The sequence below is a fragment of the Rousettus aegyptiacus genome, unplaced genomic scaffold, assembly GCF_014176215.1.
Source record: "Rousettus aegyptiacus isolate mRouAeg1 unplaced genomic scaffold, mRouAeg1.p scaffold_m13_p_9, whole genome shotgun sequence".
NCBI lineage: Eukaryota > Metazoa > Chordata > Mammalia > Chiroptera > Pteropodidae > Rousettus > Rousettus aegyptiacus.
The window spans coordinates 24,306,364-24,331,637 of NW_023416312.1; the positions used below are offsets into that span (position 1 = coordinate 24,306,364).

At 44.5% G+C, this 25,274-nt stretch overlaps 1 long non-coding RNA gene across 1 annotated transcript; it reads right to left on the bottom strand.

Annotated features, from left to right (window-relative positions):
- Nucleotides 1-905: 905 nt before the first annotated feature.
- LOC118607841 lies at nucleotides 906-22,293 on the bottom strand. The gene is made up of 3 exons (XR_004952874.1): nucleotides 21,698-22,293; nucleotides 19,115-19,280; nucleotides 906-3,482 (listed from the first exon to the last, which is right to left on the bottom strand). It is a non-coding gene; the product is annotated as an uncharacterized LOC118607841 (long non-coding RNA).
- Nucleotides 22,294-25,274: the final 2,981 nt, after the last annotated feature.

Here is a 25,274-nt window from a genome sequence, read left to right on the forward strand (position 1 = left end):
TTGCAGGCACAGAGTAGGAAAATGTGGCATGCCCTGCGGTTTGTTCTTGTACGAATGGCATCGTGAGTGTCTTTCCTAAGTGGTCCTACGAGCATCTGGCTGCTGATTTGGTAGATTTTTTTCTCCGTGGAGTCGAACTAGAAAGATAGAGAACCTCACTGCAAGGATTCCCTCAGGCAAACTTTTCTGCAGCAGCTGCCAGAGCTCTGAAAAGGAGAGAGGGCTGGATCTTCACAGAATTTACAGAGTTATAGGACTGCTTGGTGTAGCTTACTCAGAACTTGACCTGAAGACTTCTTTTCACAGTGACCTAGTGGCACAGTGTGGGGAGGGGTCCTCCACCTTCACCCAACTCTAATTAGTCATACCTACACAGATTTACCAAAAAGAACCTAATTGTTTTTCAAGACCAAACTAGTTTAGCTCAATTTGCAAGAGCCAAAAACCCCACCCCAGATCCTCTATAAAACCTTAATCGGCTTTGAATTCCCATCTCCCCGCATCAATTACTACCGTGTACCCCAATGTTTTCTCATGGGATTAATAGGGTTTTAATGGTTGTGTCTTCTGTCATAACAAGTTTTAAGGACTAAAAGTACCTTTTTGCTAAACACTTTCAAAACAGATTGGATCCACAAATTGAAGACTGATCTCTTGGGGTGAAGGTGGAAGGTGGGGAGGGGAGTTTTAAAAAATCAACAGTGCTCAGAAGTGTCTGCAGCTTTCCTAGTATTTGTCAACGTCACAGCAAGGAAGCCTCTGGCCTTCATTAATCAGTAGAAGCTTTTAAGGGCCGGTGTACACAGGCACTGGGACAGGCAGAGTACAAAGCGAACTGCATGGATATGTTCCCTTGTGTCTCTACATTTACAGTTCAGGCTGGATGATGACACGGTGACATTAGATTAGGAGCAGTCGCCAACCGCACACACATCCTGCACACAATTGGACAATCAATGCAAGACACATTGGCAAGGTAATTAGATTAGATACATATATCTAATGGCTTGGAATGCTGATTGCTTACCGAGGAAAAGAACTAGGGCTGTGAGTTATATTCTCGATTTGGGTTAAATCTTCTCTCCCTATAGGCTGGCCTTGAGGAGTGGAGTCGGAGTCACTGGGGACCAGAAGGTTCTCATCCAGCAGTAATGTGCTCACCCGTATGAGGTAAACCCCAATGCTTAAGACCTGAGAGCACAATATCATTTCAGAACTATTCTGATATTGGATGGCATTGTGTTCATAGAAGGTGGATTCAACCCCATAAGATGATTCATAATTACCCTAAGCCAATCATTCTTTAATGATTTAGTTTAGGGACATCCCTGTTCTGGCCAATAGAACCTAACAGAGATCCTGGTGGAACATTTCTCAGAAATAGTTTTCTTCCTGTAAAAAGAGAAATTTTTAGATTGATGTCATCATCACCCATTCACATTCTTCCTGCCTTTGAATGTTGTTGTAAGGATGTGAGATATTGAAGCAGCAGCAGCAGCAGCCATTTTATGACCATGAGGGGATGACAGAATGAATAGAAAGGTAAAAAGAGCCTGAGTCCTTGATGACCTCTTTGGCTACTGAACTCATGACCAGCTGCCTCTGGGCTTCTTGTCAGAGATGTTAATATACCCTTACTGTTTAAAATTCTTTTTGTTGGATACTCTGCTAAGAGCATCCTAATGGGTAAAAACCCCATTTAATAATTGAAAAAGCTAAGGCCCAGAGAGATTAGGTCATAAAGTTGGTTAATGAAAAAGAGAGGCCTATAATCCAGGGATTCAAATTTCATCCAGTGCACTCTTCTCTGCCTCTTAACTCAGCAGAGTCTTAGAGAACCCCTGGCCTCCTCAAGGCCAATGGTGCCAATGATTGGACTCTGTGTGCCTGCCTCCTTTCTCCACCAAATTAGAGCTGGTGGCTTTCACCTGATTGACCTTATTGGCTTCTCACTAATGTTCTGTTTAGAGAAAAAGGCTTTGAAGCTTTAAAATCTTTTACAACCACTGTCTCATCCTGCACCCTTCAATTAACAGGAGCCAGCTCTTTACCCCACTACAGGGGAAACTATAAAGAAAATGTTTTTTTCTATGAGGAAATGTGTGTGGGGGATATAATATTCTATTTCCTAACTTTAATCCTAGATATTCCAGCAAACTGCTCACTCCTGTGCTCACACACACAGACACACACATGCATGCATGCACGTACACACACACACATGCATGCACACACACACAAATGCACTTCAGGAGCACACACATGCAGACACATCACTCACTGGATTTTCATCCTATTAGGCTCTCTGGGGTTATCAGATGCAGAGACAAATTGAGGCTAGTACAGGTTCTGGGGTTTACAGAAGCCTCTGGAGGGCTGAGCACGAGCAAGAACTCCAACCTTGGTTCTGGAAACAGCCAGCAGCCATGGGTGGACTTTCCATCTGACTTTATCCTTGGCTGTTCCAGGCTCTGGGTCCACCTCCATTTTCGAGACCCAGCTTCTCTCAGCTTCTATCACTCCTTCTCAATGTATCCAGAATTGGCAACCGTCTCCAAAAGCAGATCTGATTGGGTGGCCTCCTCACCACACTGCATGGCCCCACCAGCCTAGCTCAGGCTAGACAGATTTCTCAAGCCAGGGCATCTCTGGTCTTTCCCATGGTGCAGATTCCTAATCCAATCAATGGTAACAGGATCACAGAGTTGCATTGACAACTATGCAAAATAAACATGGCTCTCCTCAAATTGGTTATGAATCTTGTAAGTGCCTGCCATTTAATCAGTCCTGTTACAGCCTTCCAAGAACAACTGGAAATTTTCTTCCTTTCTTTCCCTTCCTCCTCTATGCACTCCCTTCCTTTCTTCCTTCCTTCCATTGCTTTTTCATTCGATAAACATTTCTTCAATGCCTACTCTCCCAGTTACCTATTGCTGCATAATAAATGATCTAGGAGCTTCAAAAGAAGACCATTTTGTCATATCTCTCATTTTGGGTGTCAGAATTGGGGTGGGGGCAGGACTTGACTGGGTGATCCTTTTTCCCCTCGTAGCATCTGTTGCCATCACTCAGCAGTATTCCTTGGCAGCCTGGCTGGTGTGCAGAATCAAAATGGACCATATCTGGTGCTTCGGCAGGAAAGGCTAGAAGGTTGGGCTCCTTGGGCTGCTGTCCCTCTTCATGTTCCTTAAGGCCTCTCCACCTGGTATCTCTAGTAGGTGAGTGGGACTTCTTACATGGTGACTCTAATGGTGAGTGTTCCAAGAGACAAGGAAGTAGAAGCTGGCAGTTTCTTCAGACCTGGGCACCAAAATTAGCACAGTGTCCCTTCTTCCATATTCAATTGGTTGAAGAAATCATAGAGCCCACTCAGATTTAAGGAAGGAGGGTGCCTAGACTCCCTCCTGTCAATGGGAGGCATGTGAAAGCACTGGTAGCCATCTTTAATTTGTTACTTCTTTTGCTGGGAGTTGTGAAAGGTGCTGTTAAATAAAAGACAAAATAATAAGAATACTGCCATTTTGTTCCCTTTTTACTTCCTCTGGGCTAAGTCCATATCTGGTGTAGGCTTTCCCATATCCTTAAGTTACAGGAAAAACTCTGACATTATAATGGGAGTAGAGGAGAGATACGGGAGATAGAATCTGGGCAGGGCAGGATTGCTCTCAAGAGGTAATGTTGACTAGGGGTGAGATCCAGGAGAGAAGAAACTGAAGCTCAGACTGCTGGAGCTAAGGGGTGGGCAGAGAGGGAGGCACTGTTGTCAGTTGTTGGAGGAAGGGAGGTCCTTGAGATTGTCTTAATCTGAGAGACTTCTAAAGTCAGAGCCTAAAATGAAGATTTAGGTGCAGGTAGTTAAGTTGGGAAGTGACCCCAGGAAGCATGGGGAAGGGCTGGAGAAGTGAGATGGAGAAGGGAAGGAAACCAACAAAGGGCTTTATCACGTTGGAGCCTGGGAGACTCCAGGAGACCTACTCCAATGTTGTTGACCGAAAAGCAGTGAAGCTATACTGTTTATACACCAACTTCCTTTTCTCATTAATCAAGAGTTGATCCTAGGGTATTGAGCTCCCAGCACCTTTACCCTATTCTGCACCAGTGGCCATCCCAAGACAGTCATTTTGTCCAGGAGCTCTGCCTATTGGTGGCCTTCAGGGTGGCTAAGAGTGTCTGGGTGGGGCCCTAGAAAGTGTCTGCTGAGATGGTTTCTGATGAGAATTTTTATTCCCTTTGCAGTGGATATGCACAGGGCCTCTGTCTCACATACCTCCAGGGGGTGCCCATCACAGTCTGTCCTATATGAAAGATGCCCCCATGGATGTGCAATGTAACCTTTCTCCTCTGCCTTCCCACAAATTCATCATTATAGCCTTCATAACCCAGGAATGCTTTGGGAGCCAGCAAATTCTCTCTGATGTATTTGAAGAATGCCTAGTTGTAAGTCAAGGTCAGCTCTGGGCCAAAACAAAGACACAAGCAGGGACAAGAGGCACCTGCAGTTACCCTGTACATATTTGTCTCCTTGTAGCCCAGAGTCAGGAATAAGGGAAAAGAAGCATCTTCAGAAACATGAGGACAACCTCTGGGACTCACTCTTACGTCTTCCAAGGCTTAAGAAACAAGGAAGTACTTTGTCCACTGAGGCAAGACCAAGTTAGCAGGTTCATTCACCCTTTGTGAGATCCATTTTGTCAGCCATCTTCACAGCCCTCCCACCTCCCAACAGTGTGGGGAACAGAAGAGGCACTGGATGTCGAACCCTGCATCCCAGTTTAGAATCCCGTCTCTGCCATCCCCTAGCTGTGTGACATGGAGGAAGTAACTTGTCCCCTATAAGTTTCTGTCTCCCCATCCAGGATCATCTCTCAGGCCTCTTAAAACTTAGCAGGCTATGATTTATAAATCTGAGCAAGGAGTGAGATGACATGTATCAGTGAACACTGAGGAGTCAAAGTACTATACAAACTGAAAGCTTTCACATGATTATGGCTGCTGTGGTACTGCAGAGCACTCTGTGGAAAACAGCCTCAGCCTTGGTTTATTCTACTCACATAGGAGCCGCACCACCCACCCCAGCCCATGCACTCTCATTCTGCCTCTCTCACCCCTAGCAGCATCTCCCTGCCCTTGGTTACTCCATGAAATCTATGTTGAGAGACTCTGCTTTTCTAATGCTTTCTTCTTGACAGAGGAAGAGGGCTCCCTTAGTTCACCCATATGCCCTTAGGTGCCTCAGTGGACACACTAGGGGGGTTCACCAGTTCATGTCCACAACCATTTCTGCTCCTTACACCAGCCTCAGATCCACTGTTAAATCTGACCCAAGTATCTTGTTTTTGCCTCTTCGCTTCTTTCTGCAACTGCAAGTGCTTTATGTTTTTTATGAAATCTATTTGTATAATCTCTGCAAAGTATGAGATAAGTTCAATTAAGTTCAGTTAGGCCCATACCATGTATGGACAAACCAACCTAAATGAATTATTTAAGAGAGCCTAGGATAAGGTTATGACAAACCAGTAGTTTCTGCTCAGCTGCTTGCCTTTTTCCCTCACATCCACTCTCCTTGGGCTTAATAGGCAAATTATTGAAGGTTTGGGGTGGGGGCAGGAAGCTGTTTCTAGCCTGCAGATCTTGCCTTTTAGATAAGGTGGGGATAAGTCAGTCAGAGCTATCAGATAATGGGCCTCTTCCAGAGACAAGGGAGTGATGGATTTCTCCCATTCTTTGATATCAATGCTTTGATTAGTTTGCATTTTACAGTGCCTTTCCTCTCAGCAACTCAAGGCCTTTTGCAGAATCTTATGTAATGGAAAATAATTCTGCAAAGTAGGCAGATAGGCAAGGCCAGAATCCAGAAACCTCATTCCTCATAGACACACACAGCAATCCTGATGGGACCCATCTGCATTGGGGCAGAAGAATTCGTGGTACTTTGAGGCAGTAAGAGAGCCCAGAGACAAAGTTTACACAATTGCCTTTGTTGAGCTCAAAGGAGGCCCCTCTCCCTGTGCTTGGGTGACTGGCTGTTAAATAAGAAAAGGTGGGACTAAGAGAAGTAAGAGAGGGAGGAATGTGGCAATTATTAAAAGGAAGAAGTCAATAAGTGCATGAACGGGTGATCAACAACCTTGGTCACTCAGGAAATGTAAATTCGAACCATTATGACCAACAGAATGACTAATACATCAAAACAAATCAAAACTAATACTAAGTGCCAGTCAGGATGTGAAGCAACTGGAACTTCATATGCTGTTGGTAGAATATAAGATTTAGCATAGCCATTATGGAAAACTGCACAATAACCACTAAAGTTAAACAAATGCTCACTCTATAACCCAGCAACTCCCTTTCAAGGTAAATACCTATAGATAACACATATGTTCACCAAAAGACCTGTAAAATAATTTCCATCATACTATTCAATTTGCCAAAAACTAGGGACAAACCAAATGTTCATCAGAAGTAAATAAATAAATTCCGGTGCATTTATATTGTGGAATATTATGAAGCAATGAAAAAGAACAAGCGACTTACTTATACAACATATAGAAAACTCTCATGTACAGAATGTGGATTAAAAGAAGGAAGACACAAAAGAGTGTGTTCTGTATAATATGTAAAGTCCAAAATCAGGCTAAAGTAATCAATGGTGATAGAAGTCAGAAAAGTGGTTACCTTTTGATTGGAAGGCAGAAAGGTACCATTTGGGGAGCTGGTAATGGTCCATATCTTGATCTCAGTGCTGGATACACATGAGTTTACTTTGTAAAAATTCACTGAGTTGTACATTCATGATGTGTGTACTTTACTATATGTATGTTACACTTCAAAAAAGGTTTGCAATTAGGAGGGAAAGGGAGTAAGGGAAACACAGACATTCTCAATTTGTGAACAGGTTGGATTCTGACTATCCTTGAATCCATTTGTTCATTAATTCAGAGGGATCACCACCCATTCTACCTGTTAGTGGCAGCAGAGTTAATGTCCATTCTTTTCTGGTGCTTAACTTTCCATCAAATTTTGTGAGCCAAAATATCATAACTACAGAAGCTTCTATTTAGAGTAAGGCCAAACGCATTAGAGATTTATGACCTTATTCATTCACTCATTCATTAATTTAACCATTAAAACCAGGAAAAATTATTATGTGATTCTAGAAATCTCTAGCCAGAATAATTCATTTTTAAATGTTCTCTTATTGGCAATAAGACATTTAAGGCCATGTGGGGAAGAAGTCAAAGCTGGGTTGGGGACCACCACTGCTATAAAAACTGCCTTCACTTCCTTTCCCCTAGATTCCTGGATTGGGGGTACTAATATCTGCTAGAATGGAAGGTGACAATGTAGTGATAGCCTTGACAGAGGGTGTATTAGTTTCCCAGGGCTGCCATAAAGTACCATAAACTGGGTGGCATAAACAATAGAAATGTATTATTTAACAGTTCTGGGAGCTAGAAGTCCAAGATAAGGTATCGAGAGGGTTGGTTCCTATTGAGGGCTGTGAGGGAGAATCTGTTCCAGGCCTCTCTCCTATCTTCTAGTGGTTTGTTGGCAACCTTTGGCGGCCCTTGGCTTGTAAAAACATCACCTCAGTCTCTGCCTTCACCTTCCTGTGGCATTTTCCCTGCATGTCTGTCTCCAAATTTCCCCCTTTTTTATAGAAATTAATTTTTCAATTATAGTTGAGACACAATATTATATTAGTTTCAGGTGTCCAGCATAGTGATTAGACACATATACTTTATGATAAGTCTAGATCCATCTGACACCATACACAGTTATTACAATGTTATTAATTATATTCTTTATGCTGTACTTTACATCCCTGTGACTATCTTTATAACTGGCAATTTGTACATTTTAATCCCTTCGCCTTTTTTACCCAGCCCACCAAACTCCTCCCATCTGGCAACCATCAGTTTGTTCTCTGTATCTATGAGTTTGTTTCTTTTTGTTTGTTTTGTTTTTTAGATTCCATAATAAGTGAATTCATAGGGTATTTGTCTTTCTCTGTCTGACTTTCTTCATTTAACATAATACCCTCTTGGTTCATCCATCACAAATAGTAAGATTTCATTCTTTTTATGAGTGAGTAATATTCCATTGTATATTTGTACCACATCTTCTTTATCCATTTATCCATCCATGGATAGCAAATTTCTCCCTTCTATAAGGATACCAATCATATTGGATTAGCGCCCACCCTAATGATCTCATTTTAACTTGATGACCTCTATAAAGACCCTATCTCCAAATAAGGTCACATTCCGAGGTACTGGAGGGTTAGAACTTCAACATATATTTTTGGGGCATGCAATTTAGTCCAATACCAGAGGGGAATGACCACTCCACCATCACCACCACTGTGTCTGAGGCACATCAGCTGGAAAAGGCTGATGAGAGGCCAGCAGCTTCTGAAACATATGGAGAGGAAAAAGCAGTTGACCTGAAGAATAATTAAAGGTTTCCACCTCCAGAGGCACCAGCAGACATTTCATTCAAAACTGACTTCTTCCTGAATCTCTCTGCCTGAGCATGCTCTCTGGCCAAGGAGATGCTAGCTGGCAAGCTACACCAGCCAGAAGAGCCAGGAAAGGAATCCCCCTCAACCAATGAGTGGCTGAAGTTGGCAGATAAATACTCCAGCTTCCCTGTCCCTTGATGGCATGATCCTGAGGCATGTTTCACACAGGCTCTTCATGGGTCCCCATGGGACTGAGCCCCAGTTGCCTATAGTAGGAACCCGGTCACTGACATAGCCTTTATTGGCCTCCTTCTTGCCCTATCTCACTTCCCTCTTCCCTCACTGTGTATCCTGGATCACCTCCCAAAGAATGACTTGCACTTAGATTCTTATCTCAAGGTCTGCTTTGGGGGAAACCCAACTAAGAGTAAGACCATACAGTCACACACCGGTCTGCACTGAACCTTTTATTAGCCAGCGGTATGGCTTATAGGTCTTTTCCTATCATCGACACATATTGAAAGACTGTTTATTATTCCACAGTCTGTGTACACCATACTAAATTTAGCCAGTCCCCTTCTGGTGGACATTTATGTTGCTTCCAGGTTTTTTTCTGTTATGAACAATGTAGCAAGGAGCAGCCCTGTACACATGTCAATTTGCAAATGGGCCAATAGATCAGGAGAACTTTCCAGAAGTCCAATTGCTGGGTCAAAAGCTAAGGGAAAAGTTTTGATTAGGACCCACCCAGGGGTGGCTCTGGAGCTCAAGATATGAGGTGACAAGAGTATAGTGGCTTGCGTCTGTGAACACTGTTCGTAATGAGGAGCTAGCATGCCTGAAGAGTGCCTGCCCACCCAGAAATTGTAACCATGGCTCTCCGAATTAGAGGGGACCTTCTGTATGCTCTGACTGTGTGCTGGGCAGAAGACCCCCTACAGCAGAAGGGCCTTCCCCCAGAGTCATTGTCTTCAAGTAGAACCCCCACTATCCTTTTTCACATGCCCATACCCCACAGCCATGTTTGTGCCATAGGTAATTCTTTTTCAAGCAAAAGTCTTCAGTTTTCAGATGAAAAATGACTTGTTTTGAGAATATGCACTCCTGAGATCTTTAGGCTCCTCCTTCTGTCTGAATATTGAGAAGAAATTAATTTTTAGGGTAGAAGGAATTGATGAGGAAGCTGAGAACTGGTCCACAGTGTGCACAAAACAGTGTCATATATAATTTGGTCACTCTACTCACTCATGAATACTTACAGTGTTTACCTGCTCATCAGCCCATGCAGAAAATAAATTTTAAAAGTATTAAAATACTTATTTATTCCTCTCTAGAGTTATTTGTTGCCTGTGGGCTGCTTACTTGATATCACTTTAAGATTCAGAGAAAGGTGCCCAGACCTTGCTCTTGGGACTTGAACTAGTGAGATGAGATGACAAAGTCTGGAAGCAGCAATGGTGGCAACCAGAAAGTCAAGGCTGTTGATGGAGAGGAGGGAAGGGATTCTTCTTTCCTTGTATTTTCCTTTGTCCTCTTTCTCTTGTTTTTCCTTTTCATCTTGTATTTCCTTTGTCATTGGAGATAGGGATCAGGGTAAAAATAACACACATACACACACACACACACACACACACACACACACAGAGGAAAGCAGCAATTCAGGACCCGAACCCTGGGAAGAGTCTGATGCCCACACCCACCTAACTCCAACTTCAAGGTCACCATCGGTGTCAAGCCAGGAAAAGCAGGACAGTTAATCACCTCAGCAACCACAGTTATGAAGGGTGGCTTATGGAAAGGTCTATCCTCCTTTGCCCTTGTGGAGGGCCCAAGACTCACCTGGACTCTAAGGATATTCCCTAGGCTGCATGGAGATGATCCCCATTCTGGAGGTGTGAGTTATGGGGTCTGGAGAGAGATGTGGCAAAGGGAGCTGGTCCTCCCAGGCATCCCAGCAAAAGTAGGAAGTTGACCGCTGACTTTATTGCCAAAGGTGTGCAGTTCAAAGGAGGGGTACAGTCAGAAGCAATTAGGAGGAGTAGTGATGCTGACCAGCATTCTTATTTAATGAGCATTTACCCCATGCCATGCCAAGGTACAGATAACCCCAAGTTCTCTTTCTTCATATGCAGGGGAGACCCCTGTGCCTGAAGAATGCATCTAAGGATTCTTAGATATGCATGGTCTCCAGGTAACTGTAAATAACCTCTTTTTCCAGCTCCTATTGGCTCCATCCCCTCAGCATCTCCTATCTCCTATTCATCCTTCACATTCTTGCCTCCCCATTGTAGAGAAGCAGCATAGCAGAGTAGCTGTGAGCGGGGACTCTGGAGCCAGGTGGCATAGGCTAAAATTCCAGCACTCCCAGTGGCCAGCTCTGAGACCTTGGACAAGTCACTCAATTGTTCTGTGCTTCAGTTTCCTGATCTGGTTGTTGTGAGTGTCAATATTAGGAAAGTGATTCTAGCAGTGCCCGGCACATGGTCAGCACTGAATTGGTGTTTGTTAAATAGAAATGATTGCAAGGCTTTTTGCCTATGGAAGGTAGCAGGCTTTTGCAGAAGGTTTGGAGGTAGATAATTATAGTCAGTGAAAGACAAGAAGTAACTTCAGGATGCTGTTCAAGACAGCAACATAGGAAGATCCTGAACTCACTTCCTCCTATGGACACACTGAATCTATATCCACATGGAACAATTTCCTCTGAAAAAGACCTGGAAACTAGCTGAGCAGCACCTTCACATCTACAAATGAGAAAAGAGCCACATTGGGGCAGGAAAGAGAGAGTGAGGACCGTCTTTTCATAAACCCCACCTCCCAGCATAGTAATCCACAGTCAGAAGGGAACAAAAAATCATGAGCTTCTCCCTGAGGAGCAAAGTGCCACATTGGGCACCCTAACATTTAAGACCTGTGCCTGAGAGACCTGTGGCAGGCTGACCTTACCTGACCATTTCTTGTTCGAACAAGTTAGCTCCTGACTGCGCTCCCCACCCTTTCCAGGACTCTCCAACTGACATGATCAGTTCCTGAGGTAATCTGAGTACTCTACCTTTGTTAGAGGAAACCATGACCTCTCAGTTACATAGGGCAGAGGGTGAAATGTGTTTGGTGTGTGACTGCATGTGATTGAGATGTGGCCTTCCTATGAAGCGAGAGTTGAGCCCCCATCTGCAATTCCATGGTGAGCCTCATACAGCTTAGGGTGGTGTCACTGGATCTCCGTGAGGAGTCTTCTCCAGTGACCCACCAATTGCTAAGATGTGCCTGAAAGATCCCCTCAAGGGGAATGGCCAGAGACAGGTGAGCAAATCTCTGAGTGCGTGTGTGACACCAACCACGGGTGGAAAGATGGGTGGACAACAGAGTAAACAGACACCTTTAGGTTGTATGCTTAAGAACTTCAGAAAGGGTTTTTCAGGAGATTATAGAGTTAAACTCACCCTACAGAAACACCACATCTTTTGTGAGATTAACTGGCCCTCTTTTGGCATTGGGTGGCCAGCAGAGGGGGCTCTCTATAGGGAAGTCATTGCAAAGGTCTCAAGTTATTACCAGTCAACCCTGCCACCCAGACAAATTCCCTTACATCAATTCTTGGGAGACAATAGTTTGCACCCGACCCCCTTTGTTGAGAGTCTGCCTAAAAGAGAACTGTAGGGTCCTCAGAGCCTGAGACTTGGCGCCCTCCTGAGGTCAGTTGAAGGAAAGAAAACGTGTGTTGCCAGTAGATTCAGAAGTCAGCCAATCTTTGCCTTCCAATGGGAAAGCCTTGAAAGCAGAGACAAGGGCCAGTTGACATGGACACGGCTGCCTCAGGGGTTCAAGAGCTCCCCAACCATCTAGCCTCAAATTTAAAGGCCTTCTCAGCAAACCAACACAGCTGTATGTTACTCCAGTATGTGGATGGCCTCCTCTTAGCAAGAAAGACCTATGAGGAATGCATGTAAGTAACGCATCTACTCCTCAATATCCTCTGGGAAGCAGATTACAAGGTCTCTAAAAGGAAGGCTCAAATCTGCCAAGAAAGTGTCAAATACCTCTGTTTCCCCCTGTCGCAGGGACAACGCCAACTTGGCCCAGCAAGGAAACAAATAATCTGATCAGTTCCCATCCCTACCACCCAGCGATAAGTCTGCAAATTCCTCAGAATGGCTGGCTTCTGCAAAATCTAGATACCTAATTTCTCCATCCTGGCCAAACCTCTCTATGAATCCACAAAGTGAGGAGACCGGGAGCCCCTGCTCTGGGAATGTACACAACAGAAGGCCTTTGAGGAAATCAAATGGGCACTCACTAACGCCCCCGGACTAGGACTTTCAGACTTAATCAAATCTTTCTTTCTGTACCTTCATGAGTGCATGGGTGTTGCAGTAGGGGTCTTAACCCAACTGCTAGGATCTTGGCACCATCCCATGGCTTATCTCTCCAAACAGCTTGACTCTGTCGCGCAGAGCTGGCCACCCTGCTTGTGAGCACTCACAGCCATGGCCCTCCTTGTGTCAGGGGCAGACAAATTGGCTATGGGGCAAGGACTGACAGTCAAGTATCACATTCAGTAATAACATTACTGGAGTACAAGAGACAATATTGGCTAAGTAATGCCCGGATGGTCAGATACCAAGGAATGCTGTGTGAGAATCCACACATCCACCTAGAGGTAGTACGAACCTTGAACCCAGCCACCTTGCTACCCATAGGGCCTGGCCAGCCAGACCACGATTGCATTGAAGTCATGGATGAAGTGTTTTCCAGCTGACCCAACTTGACAGATCAGCCCCTCAAGGACCCTGATGTAGAATATTACATTGATGGTGGCAGCTTTGTGAGGGGAGGAGAACACCTTGTAGGATATGCTGTGGTGACCCTACATTCCACCACTGAGGCAAAACCTCTACCTAAGTGAACCTCAGCACAGAAGGCAGAGCCCATCGCCTTGACCTGCACTCTTCAGCTGGCAGCACGACTGTGTGCTAATGTATATACTGACTCTAAGTATGCCTTCACCACCCTCCATGTACACAGAGCCTTGTACAAAGAGAAGGGTCTAATCAATTCAGGGGGAAAATAACATAAAACATGGAAAGGAAATCCTAGAACTCTTAGGTGCTGCATGGGCCCCCAAGAAAGTAGCAGTCGTGCACTGCATAGGACATCAAAAAGGGGACGCCATGATGGCCCGGGGCAACCACAGGGCGGACCATGTTGCCAAACTGGCCGTGGCCAAGGAGACGGCCAGTCCTACAGCTCTAACTGCTTCCTCGTTTCCCTGTCCATTAGCTGAATGGGACCCAAGTGCTCGCATCAAGAAGAAGCCTGGTTTGAGACTGAAGAGGGGAGCCTCCTCCCCAGTGAATGGTGGAAGTTCAAGGATGGGAGAATTGCATTTCCTGGGACCCTAGCCCCAGTCTTTGTCAAGCAATTTCACCAAAGGACTCACTTTGGTCTCACTGCCCTAGAAACCACTCTAGGCTGGTACTTCTATATCCCTCAGCTCTATAGCATCTCCTGAGTGGTGTCTGAACAGTGCGAAGTCTGTGCCTGCAACAATCCCAGGCAAGGGCTATGTGCCCTGCTGGGGCTCCAAAGTGTTGGTGGCACCCCCTTTGAGGAAACTTGACATAGACTTCACTGAAAGGTCTCAATCACAGGGCCTCAAGTATCTCTTGGTCTTTGTATGCGCCTCTTCCATTTGGGTAGAGGCTTATCCCACCTGGACTGAGAAGGCCCAAGTAGCCGGACTACTCCTCCAAGAAATTGTTCCATGATTTGGCCTACCAATTACCACTGGCTCAGATAATAGGCAGCCTTTGTAGCAGAAATAGTGCAGCCACTAGCCAAGAATTTAAATATTAAATGGAAATTGCATACTGCCTATTGACCACAGAGTTTGGGACAGGTGGAACACATGAACAGGACCCTTAAGACTCAGTTGGGAAAACTACATCAGGAGACACATCTACATTGGGAGTAAGTCCTCACATGGCACTATTAAGAATCAGGTCAGCCCCAACCAAGAAGACAAGGAAATAGGTGAATTGACTCTGAGACAACAGCTTCAGGCCCTAGAGACCACCTTCCGGACTCTCAACCAATGGGTTAGGGAAAGGCTTCCTGTCAGTTTAACCACTGAAGTTCATTCCTTTAAGCCAGGAGACTCTGTCTGGGTAAAGGAATGGGAACATTCAGCCCCTAAAACCATGGGGAGGGGCCCCTTTACTGTCATCTTATCTACCCTCACTTCAGTTAAGGTTGCTGAAACAATGCCCTGGATACATCATGGCAGACTTAAACATGCAGCTGCAGAGTGGGAATGTGTTCCAAACTCTTTTGAGCCCCTCACGGCAACCTTCCATAAGAAAACACTGACTATGCCGACAGACCAAGGGTAAGATGTCGGCCCTACTTTGGTCACACTGGAAGCTGACCAATCTACGTGCGGCAGAAGCCTGAAGACAACATCTCGTCAGGATGGGACCCTAGCAACCTTTTTAGAGGCTGGTTCTTCACTTTCGGTGGCTTTAAGAACTTAGTTTGGGATAGTACTCCTCCTCCTCCCATGCCTATTGCCTCTTGTTGTCTGGTCAACGACCTCCTTCACAGAAGCTATAGTAAAAGGAAAAACTGCAGCAAAAATCCTCATGCTATGGAGGTACCAGCCCCTGCATCAAAAATTAGAAGAAGGAGATGATGCTCTCTGACCTAGTCCTGGGTCCGAGCATCAAAGGGGGAAATGTGGCAGGGTGACCCTGCCTGACCATTTCCTGCTCACATGAGTTAGTTCCTGACTGCACTCCACACCCTTTCCAGGACTCTTTGACTGACTCGGCAGTCTGAAAACTTGCTTAAAAGATTAAGCCAGTTTCCTTATAGTTTGGCAACCAATCAGTGTTCTCCTTATGTTCTCCTTCCTTATATGGAATATCTATAGTTGTGTAGGAATGCAGAAGTACAAGATTGTATAAAACTGCCTGCCATGTTACAATCGGGGCTCAGCCTTTAGATAAGAATCTGCTGAGCCGGTGCCGGCATCAATAAACGCTGCTTCCTGCTTATAGCCTCGGTGTCCCATCTCTCTATTTGAGAATCCCTCAACACCCTCAAACATCTGGCTTTGAAAACTAACAGGGTTTGTGTCCAGAAGACCCAAAGGGCTATAGCGAACTGAGAAATGACATCTAAAGGTCTTGTGGGAAGAAGCAGTTACAAATTAAACTTCTTACAATTTTCTGGCTGATTCCTCTCACTGGGCATCCTTTTCTGGCCTTCTCTCGTCTAAGCCTCCAGGAGCCACCATTTTGTATTTTTCTTCCTCTCCTTTTGAGACCTTTCTCCTTTCAATTTTCTTGCCCCAGTCTGGGGGAGTCTCAGCCTGCCTGTGGAAAACTCAAAATTCTTACTGCTTTGTTCCCAGAACAAGTTATCACCCTTTGTTGTTCCAACCTCTTCATTCTGAAGGCTGCCCTGCATGATCCTTCTTCATGAAAACACTGATGTGTTTTCCTGAACAAAAGAACCGTCTACCCTGGGTCTCTATCCTTAGTGACCTATACATGATCTTATTTAATCTGTATGACAGCCCTGTAAGCTGAGTACTGCTAGTTCCCCATTCATAGTTGAGTAGGTAATGGCCTAAAGATATTGTCACAAACCAGCTGGTCATGGAGCTGAGATTCAAATCCAGCTCTAACTGCTCCTAATTACTACCCCATACTGCCTTCACATACAAAAAAAAACTATTTTAAAGGAGACCAGAATTGCTGTACCTTACTCTCTAAGTGACCCTGCTCTAGGTTAGGCTAAAACACTATTGTTTCCATCACTACGGAAAACAGTAGGGACCTTCCTCAAAAAATTAAAATTAGAACTATGGTATGATCTAGCAATTCCACTTCTGGGTATTTATTCAAAAGAGTTGAAAGCAGAGACTCAGAGCTCTTTTTCACACCCATGTTCACAGCAGCATTGTTCATGGTCACCAAGAAGTAGAAGCAACCTAAATGCTCATCTGTGGATGAACAAAATATGGTGTATACATTGAATGGAACATTATTCAGCCTTAGAAAAAAAGGAAATTCTGGCTACAACATAGATGGACCTTGAGGACATTATGTTAAGTGAACTAAGCCAGTCACAAAAAGACAAATACTGCCTGATTCCACTTATATGAAGTCCCTAGAGTAGTCAGATTCATAGAGACAGAAAGTAGAAGGGTGGTTGCCAGGGGTTGTGGGGAGGGGGAAAAGAGGAATTGTTCAATGAGTATAGAGTTTCAGTTTTTCAAGACGAAAAGTTCTTATGATCTATTGCACAACAATGTGAACATATTTAACCACTAAATTATACACTTAAAATGGTTAAGATGGTTATATGTTGTGTGTTTTTTACAATTTAAAAGTTGTAAAAATTAAAAAAAAATTAAGACACTATTGCTTCTGAAATGCTTGATGTTTAACCCACTCTGACCTTGCATGTTTTGAAGTTTTGTTTGCAGAACACAAGTCCTGGACTGGTAGATTTGACTCCACCAGGAAATCGCTAAAGCTTCCCCAAGCCATCTCCAAGCAAGATGTTTCTTTATACCTCCTCTCCCCAATCATGTCGAGTTCAGAGACTCTTAATGTTTTAGGGGTCTGAAAATGCTTTTTAGAATCTGATAGAAGTTGCCATGCACTCTCCACCTCCACATCTCAAACGCATAGATGCATTGACACAGATCACTTTCAGAGGATTCTTAGATACCCTGGATCCTCTCTATGGTCTTCCAAGGACCCCTTAATGACATTCTATATAGATCTTACATAGAAGAACTCCCCCAGATTGGCTCGTAAATTTGTTGTTAATCATCTGCTTTCCCTCCCAGTGAAATCAAGGAAAGGAGAACTTCTTACAAAAAGGCCACGTGTGGCATCTCATACTACCAGAGAGTGTATTATCTGTGTGACAATTCACTCTAAAACATCTCTGTATGTACAGAGTGGTGTGTGTGTGTGTGTGTGTGTGTGTGTGTGTGTGTGTGTGTGTGTCTAAGTACTTACCTGAGGGGCAGTTAGCATTGGAAGAACATAATCAGGAACCCACACTCCAAAACTGGTTACTCAAGTGTTTCAAATATCCTCACCTAAATTTACATCAAAGGGCCTCTTAATGAGCATTAGTATCTTAGAAATATTAAGATATATGATTTAAGATTGCAGGCTTCTTGTCTAGGTGGAAATGAAGCTAGCGTAGCCACCTGGCACCCTCATAGCAACACTAAGCTGGAGTTTCATCTGGTCCTCTATCATCTCGCCATTTTCTGAGGACTGTGGTGCCTAATATCCACAGAATTTGGCTGACCCTATCAAGAGAACATTATTGCATCTCAAAGCAAACCCTGCAAGTAAAATGCCTCAGGAGGGCCTGAGGACAGAATGGGAGACTACCAAGCCTACAGGAACGGGTTATATCACCGTTCTTGTACCTGTTTCCTAAGAAATGATCATATGATTGGTTGAATTCCATCTGATGTTTGCTTTCATTCTAATATGCCATTTGAATTCCATTTGACAGTTGGTGGTGGGGAAGTACAAGTAGAGTCCCAACCTATCTCCCTGGCAGCAGGATCAGCTAGGTATACCCACATGCTATCCAAGTTAGATGAGGCTTTGCAGTATTCAGGAATTAAACTGTGTCATTTGGACTCAGTTTCTTCCTCTATCTCTCTTCCTAGCTCTGGCTTCATTCTTAGGCTCCCTGGTATTAGGAAGAAGGCAGCAGTATCACCTCATATTCACTCTGGTTCAGGTTTGGCATGGAAGGTAAAGATCATATTTTCCTGAGTGCTCTAACAAAATGTTCCCAAAGTAAGCCTAATTGCCATTTTGGCCTGACTTGGATCATGTAACCATCTCTGATCAATCACTGATGCTGGGAAAAGATGTTCTGATATGTCGGGCATGGGCCACATGCCACTCCAGGAAGAAGTGTAGTTAGAGGTGAGTGGTGGATTAAAGATGGCCACAAAATCTTTGCCACTATTCCCATTGAGAAATAGAGTTCATTTCTCCTCCCCGTTGAATCTAGGCCAGCATTGTGCCTTATTTTGACAAAAAAAAAAATACAGTAGATATGACACCATAAATTTCAAAGCTGTAGATTCTGCTTTTGTGTGCTTGAAACACAAACAAACCCTCATGGAATGCTGAGGAAGCTCAAGCAGCCATGTGGAGAAGCCAATGTGGGGGAGAATCAAGGAGCCCTGACCAATACCCTCAGCTCATCTCCCAGCAGGCACCCAGCACTATTTGCTAGCTATGTAGGTGGAGCCACCTTGGACAGTTCAGACCAGCTGGGCCTCCTGACACCAGGAAGAGCAGAGGAATCACCCACCTGAGCCTGGTCAACTCACAGAACCATGAGAAATAATGTATTGTTACTGTTTGAAGTCATAAAGTTTGGGGATAGTTTGTTCAACAGCCATAGATAGCTGATACAGAGTGGTTCCCAAATGGAAATCAGATTTTCCTGGAAATTAAATAAATGAATGCTAGATGGACAATAAACAGGATTTACCACAACTATCCACTTTGTGTAGTCAACTCTTCCTGGCAACTGATGGGTTCAAGAAGACATGGAATATTCTGTAGTAACATTTCCGTGACAACTTACCAGTTTTGCCAGTGAAAGCTTCCTGATTCCAGGCTAACAGCTACAGCAATTTTTAATCACAGCTGCTCCATTGGTGGTTCCTGGCCTTCCTGCATGTAGCAAAGATGGTGGCTCCCCTGGTGGGCCAGTCCTGCAGAGTTCTGGGAGTTATTGCTGGAGACTCAGCCTAGAATTTTCACAACAGTCCTTTAGTAGTGGGTTGAGTGGTAGCCCCCAAAGCTATGTCCACATCCTAATCCCTGTAACCTGTACGTGGAACCTTATTTGGCAAAAGGGTCTTTACAGATGTAAGTAATTTAAAGATCTTGAGATGAGGTCATTCTGGATTGCCTACGTGGGCCCTAAATCCAATCACAGGTGTTCTTATAACAGACAGAAAAGGAGAAAACAAAGAAGACCATATGAAGACAGAGGCAGAGGCTGGAGTAATGCAGCCACAAACAGTACTGACAGTCATTGAAAGCTGGAAGAGTCAAAGAATTCTCCAGTGGGAGCATGGCCTGACCTTGATTTCAGACTTATAGCCTCCAGAATGATAAAAGAATCCACTTATGTTTTTTTTAAGCCACCTAGCCTATGGTCATTAGTTATGGTGGCTTCAGGGAACAAATACACCTTCTAATGATTCTTTAAGCACCGACTTCCCTGTATTAAATCCCTTTCTGCTTAAAATACCTGGAGCAATTTGTTTCTTGCACTGAGCCCTGAGTGGTATAACTTCTTTCCCATCCTGGAAATGGAAGACTAGTCAAGCCAGAATACATATTGTGAGTAGGACCCAGGGACATACTCATATTTGAGGCTCATAAAATGGTGCCATCTGTGGTTCTGCTGTCAGCCTCACAGGCAGGTACATTTCTCCCAGTTAGGCAGAAGCATTGGTCCTGATAGAGTTTTCTTCTTACTGCCAGTGTGGCAGCAAGAGTTAATTCTTACTTTAAATTATTCTGCAGCCAGTACCCTGGCTCACCTCTGCTAAGAGCCCACTAGCTCCACAGCCTGGGAACATGGAGCCAGGTAGGGACCACTGATGTCCGCCTTTTGTTCCTTTATTCCACAGAATTTTAAAAAAAGAGCCGGAAATCACCAGACAGGATTGAGTCTTTATCCCAATAACAAGAAGAGGCTCTAGTCACAGTCACTTCTGAAAAAAGCAGGTTGTCTTGGTCATCTTTTTTACTCCAAACCAGAACTCTATATTTTCATGGAGATGTAGGTGGTTTGTGTACATGGTTATCCCTGAATCCATGTGTCTGTGTTTCTGTGTGTGTGTTTGTGTGTGCATTTCTGCGAGTTTGTGTTTGGTGTTTGGATGTATGTGTGTTTCTGTGTATGTGTGTGCAATTAATTGTGTATGTATATTTTTGTGTGCACAAGTATTTATATGTGTGTGGAGAGAGGATGTCAGCAGAAAAGTAGCTGTGGTTACTGTTAATACCATAAACTTGAGCTATTGTTTTCATAAATGAGAAGCTAGAGATGGTCTTTTGCTGCTCTTACCACCCTGCTGTTGAAATGATATTGCTGTGGAAGAATCCTTCCTTCTTTCTGCAAGCATTAATGTATCCACATAAAACAGGATGCGCGAATTCCACTCCATTGAAATCCAGGTGTGATCTGCTTCCTAAGCCCAAGCACTATAGCACTTCATGGCCTTTGTGTTTGAAATCAAAATCAAAACCATAGAAATCTCTACTAGTAAAGGTGACATCAGCACAATGCTTCTCGATAAATTCCCAGTGATGTCTATGTTGGTGGTTATTTATTAAGCACACCTTAAGTGCCTGGAGCTATTCCAGCCACTGGCTTTATTGAGAGAAGTCCATCCTAATTTGAACCCTTAGGAAACTCTTGACCTGGTGTAGCATGATCAACACTGGGCGAGCAGGGGGCGCAGGGAGTCATGAAGCTGCTGGTGGCTCAGGCCAGCTCTGTCCCTCCTAACTTGAGCCCAGGTCTCTGAAAATGGGTCTTCATGACCAAGCCCCTACCTTGAGCCCCGGAAAAAAATCTGCTTAACTCCCAGCTACTTCTAAAGAGACAGGAGGAGTATCATATTAATTTCTGCATTCCTTTAGAATCCTGACCCTGGATCCCCCTCATCAGGCCTGGAACCCTGCTGCCATACACCCTTCTACATTCCCAGCAGCATGCCCCTTCGTTGACCAGGCCACACCAGTCCTCTGACATCTGCCCATCTGGCTTTCCCTATACTCACTGCTAAGCTGGTGGCTGGAAGTGTCTGGAGCTTTGGGCCCGGCCATGTTCACTGTCCCATATGAATATTTCCCAGGACTGGTTCTGACAGCAGCACTAGCAGAGGCTCAGACTCCCTCAAAGCCCTGCCCACTAGCCAGACTGCTCTCAAAAGGGCAGCGTCGCCTGGAAACCAGCCCCGTGACCCCTAAACATTGCTCAGGACTGGGTGAACACCATGACCCTGGAGCTCAGTCAGGGGATTCTTCAAGTGGATTCAGAAGAACAAAAAGCAAAGAATAGAAGCCAAAGCCTGGGGTGGGGGACTGAGGAAAGTGGGAGAAGGACGTCTGAGCACCCACAGCACCAAATCCTCCAGAACCTTACCTTCTGCAGGAGGGACAATTAGTGGCAGTGTCTCAGTGCTCACCATGTACTAAGTACAGGATATGCAGCTTCACACCAAGCCTCACAACAGCATGAATTACTCCTGCCTGTGAAGTGAGGAAACAGAAACACAGCTTGTGTGACCTGCTCACAGTTAGAAAATGTGGTCTGATTCCCATGTGTTTCCCTCAGGTCACCATGCTGACACTCTGCTGTAGATGTCTCAGACCTGATGGTGGTGCAGGTCCCCCACCTGAGTCTGAACTGATGGAGTGTGGGGAGAAGGACAGATGGCTCTACCCCTTCTCCACCACAGCTGTCTCCCTTCAGTAGCACCTGGATTCTGGCCCCTTCTTTCTTCCTTCCTTGAGTCTCAAAACATTAAAGTCACCATCAGAGCCAGGGCTCCCGGCAGCCTCTGTGCTGATTCCCGGCAGCCTCTGCGTTGATTCCTTTCCCATTCATTAAGGGGTCTCTCTTGGATGTCTGTGTTGAGAAACAAATGTTCTCCTCTTTTAGTAAATTATGTGAAACATCACACACAGGGACAGTTGGTTAGAACACAAACCACTGCTTTCCTACAAGGTGAGGACACTGAAGGCACAAAACATATGCAGGGCTGCACATGCACAGTGCCCAGCCTGCCTGCTCAACATATCCTGGTTTCCTTGCATGGGCTCCTCTGCTTCAGTCTCCAGGTCAGCTGGGTACTATGTCTCCCTCCCTAATCCTTGAGGCAACAAGGTCGTCTTTCCAGCTGGTTACCTGGGCACAGGCAGGTTGGGCAGACACAACTCCTCCAGGTGCCTCCCCAACATCTCAGCTTGCTTGGCCTCTCCTTTCTGGTTCTTGAAACCAGAAATCTCACCAATGTGGCTCCTGCGTCAGAATAGGGAAAGGTGGGGAGAGTGGTGGATAAAGCAACATTGGGCTATAAACTAAGCACGTTATTGCACTCTTTTATAACCCCTGCCCTTTGGGGGGCTCTTTCTTCTTTGCCTTCAGGCTCCTAGACCCAGGCTCCCATCCTAAAAAAACCCTACTCTTCGGAATAAATCTTGTGTCAGCCATTTACACCTTAGCATGAATTTAAGTCAATGAAATAATTCTCTCTCCCAGGGAGATTTACATTTAAATTTTTTTAATGGAAATCATTATACAATGAGAGATTTGTCCCCATTAAGAGTCTTTTGGCTCACAATCCCCTAAAGCAGAGAAGCATTTTAGGAGGTACAATGCTTCCACAGACTGGAAATCCTACAACTTCATTCACCTGTCTTCTTTGCAAACTGTCTATCATAAGTCAACTTCTTCCCTCTATGCTCTCTTACTCTCTCCAGCCCAAATTGATTCTGGAGTTTGAAAGTTTTTGTTGACTGCCTTTATGATTCATAAAGTATCAAGATTTCAAGTCTGGTGGGAACTCGGAGATCAAATAATGCAAGTTTCTAGATGAAGAAACAGAAATTCAGAGAGGGAGAGAGAGAGAGAAAGTGAGATGCCCAAGATCCCACAGCAAGTTACAGCAAAGCTGGGACCAAACCCCAGATTTCCTGGCTCTTTGCAGAGCATGGGCCTGTACCAGGGGTCTGCCTTTCCAGGATTAATGACACAGGTAGCCTATGTGCAGCTTGGGAGGAATGTTTCCAGAAGCATTTGATCTAGAAAAAGAGGCCCATGGAGCTCCTTTTGTGACTACAAGGTCTACTAGGTATACAGGCTGGAGAGATCTGAGCAAAGCTCCCTGTTTTCATCGTCCAGACAAATACCTCTCCTGAATTTTGCAACAAAAGGCTTTAGTTTTGTGTTCTTATCAGCCAAAGCCCCTCATCTTACAAAAGTTGACCACCAAGTCAACTTTCTCAGTTGCTTACCTCCCCAGCCCACCCATGGGCCTCTCATCTATTTGAGATTAGCCCTCATCTAAATTTGATCTGAATTTATCCCAGAAGTATAGGCCAAAAGCAGAGGGCCAGAATCAATATGTGGTCTAGTGTATTAACAGGCACTGGAAACATACCGCCTGGGTTCAAATCTCATCTCTGCTATCTCCTAGATCTCTGTCTTTGAGCTGTTTACATAATGTCTCTGGGCCTCAGAACCCTCATTTGTCAGATAGGGATAACTCTGGTACCAGCCTCCAGGTCTGTTGCGACAGTTAAATGAAGTCTATACATGGAAAACACTTGGAAAGGTGCCTGCACATAGTAAGTGCTCACTTAAAGTTACTCATAATGCCATTGGTGCCTCCTTTCAGAACCTCCCAAATGTCTCTTCACTTTTCCCCTGAAACTAAGCACTATGAGCTTTGGTTTAAAAGGGGGATACATTAAAAGGACCCTGTGTGGAAATTTCTGAAATTTATCTGAGAAACTGAAATATACGAGCTATACTCACTTTGCCTTGACTAAACCAAACCAAGGAAACTAATAAGATAAAGTCTTGATGAGATGTGGAATGTGTATGTGTTTGTGTGTGCATGCACGTGCGTGTGTCAGATGGAGTTGTGGGATTTTCCCACTTGCTTGAAATTAGCATTATCCTATATCAGGTCATTATTACATAATCTTTTTTTGCCATGTTCTTTGCTTCTAATGTACAGGTTAGTGATGAGAAATAAAATAATGAGGAAAAGAAGGTAGCATGCTCCAGGGGAGCCTACGCTACATAAATATTTTAACTTTCAAACAAACTTGAATTTTGTGCACACCACTCTCTTCATTCTCTGCATTCTATACTATAAAGCACTGAAGCTATGTAGTTCTGAGCTGGCCACCAGCGTGGCCCAGAAACATCACCTCCTCCCCTTCTTCAGCCTCTGGGTACTGATTCTCAGTAAAGGCTGGGGAATCACTGTGCGGAAGCTGCTGTTCAGGCTGCTTTTAGAGCACCAGCAGCCATAGTTTGGTGTTTATAGGCTCAGGGTAGACTGAACAGCCAGCTGTCTATAGCAGGAAAGTCCCTTGGCTGAAAAATATATCCCCTACTGGCCTGTGGTAAATGCCTGAAATTCCACCATTAGCAATGCATTCCTTTGGTTATGCCACGCCATTCTCAGGCCACAATTTTCAAGTGAAAATGCCCCTTAAGGGAGTAACATGTGAAGACCATGACACTTATGATGAATGAGTGTTTCAGATCATTCCTGAGAAAGAAGGTAAGCATCAGCTGGGGGCAGGGGAGAAGGAGTATGGAAGAAGAGGTGAGGACATGGAAGGCTGAAGGCAAACTTGGACAGCTGGGTCATTATGACGGTTATAAAATATGGCTTTAATTTTCTGATACTCCTTACAATAAAAGGTGGGGTTTATGGCCTCTCCCCTTAAATCTGAGTGAGCTTGTGAATACTTCAACTAATAGAGGATGGATGAAGTACCTGATGTAACCTCTGAGGCTTTATGATCATAAAGGGCCATACAGCATCCCTCTGCTTCTCTGGGACACTCACTTTTAGGGCCCTGGATCATCATGTGAGAAAGTCCAACTACTCCAAGACTACATGCTAGAAAGACTACTCTGAACCTCGCCTGCCAGCCATCCCTGCCAAGGTTCTAGACATGTGAGTGAAGCCACCAGA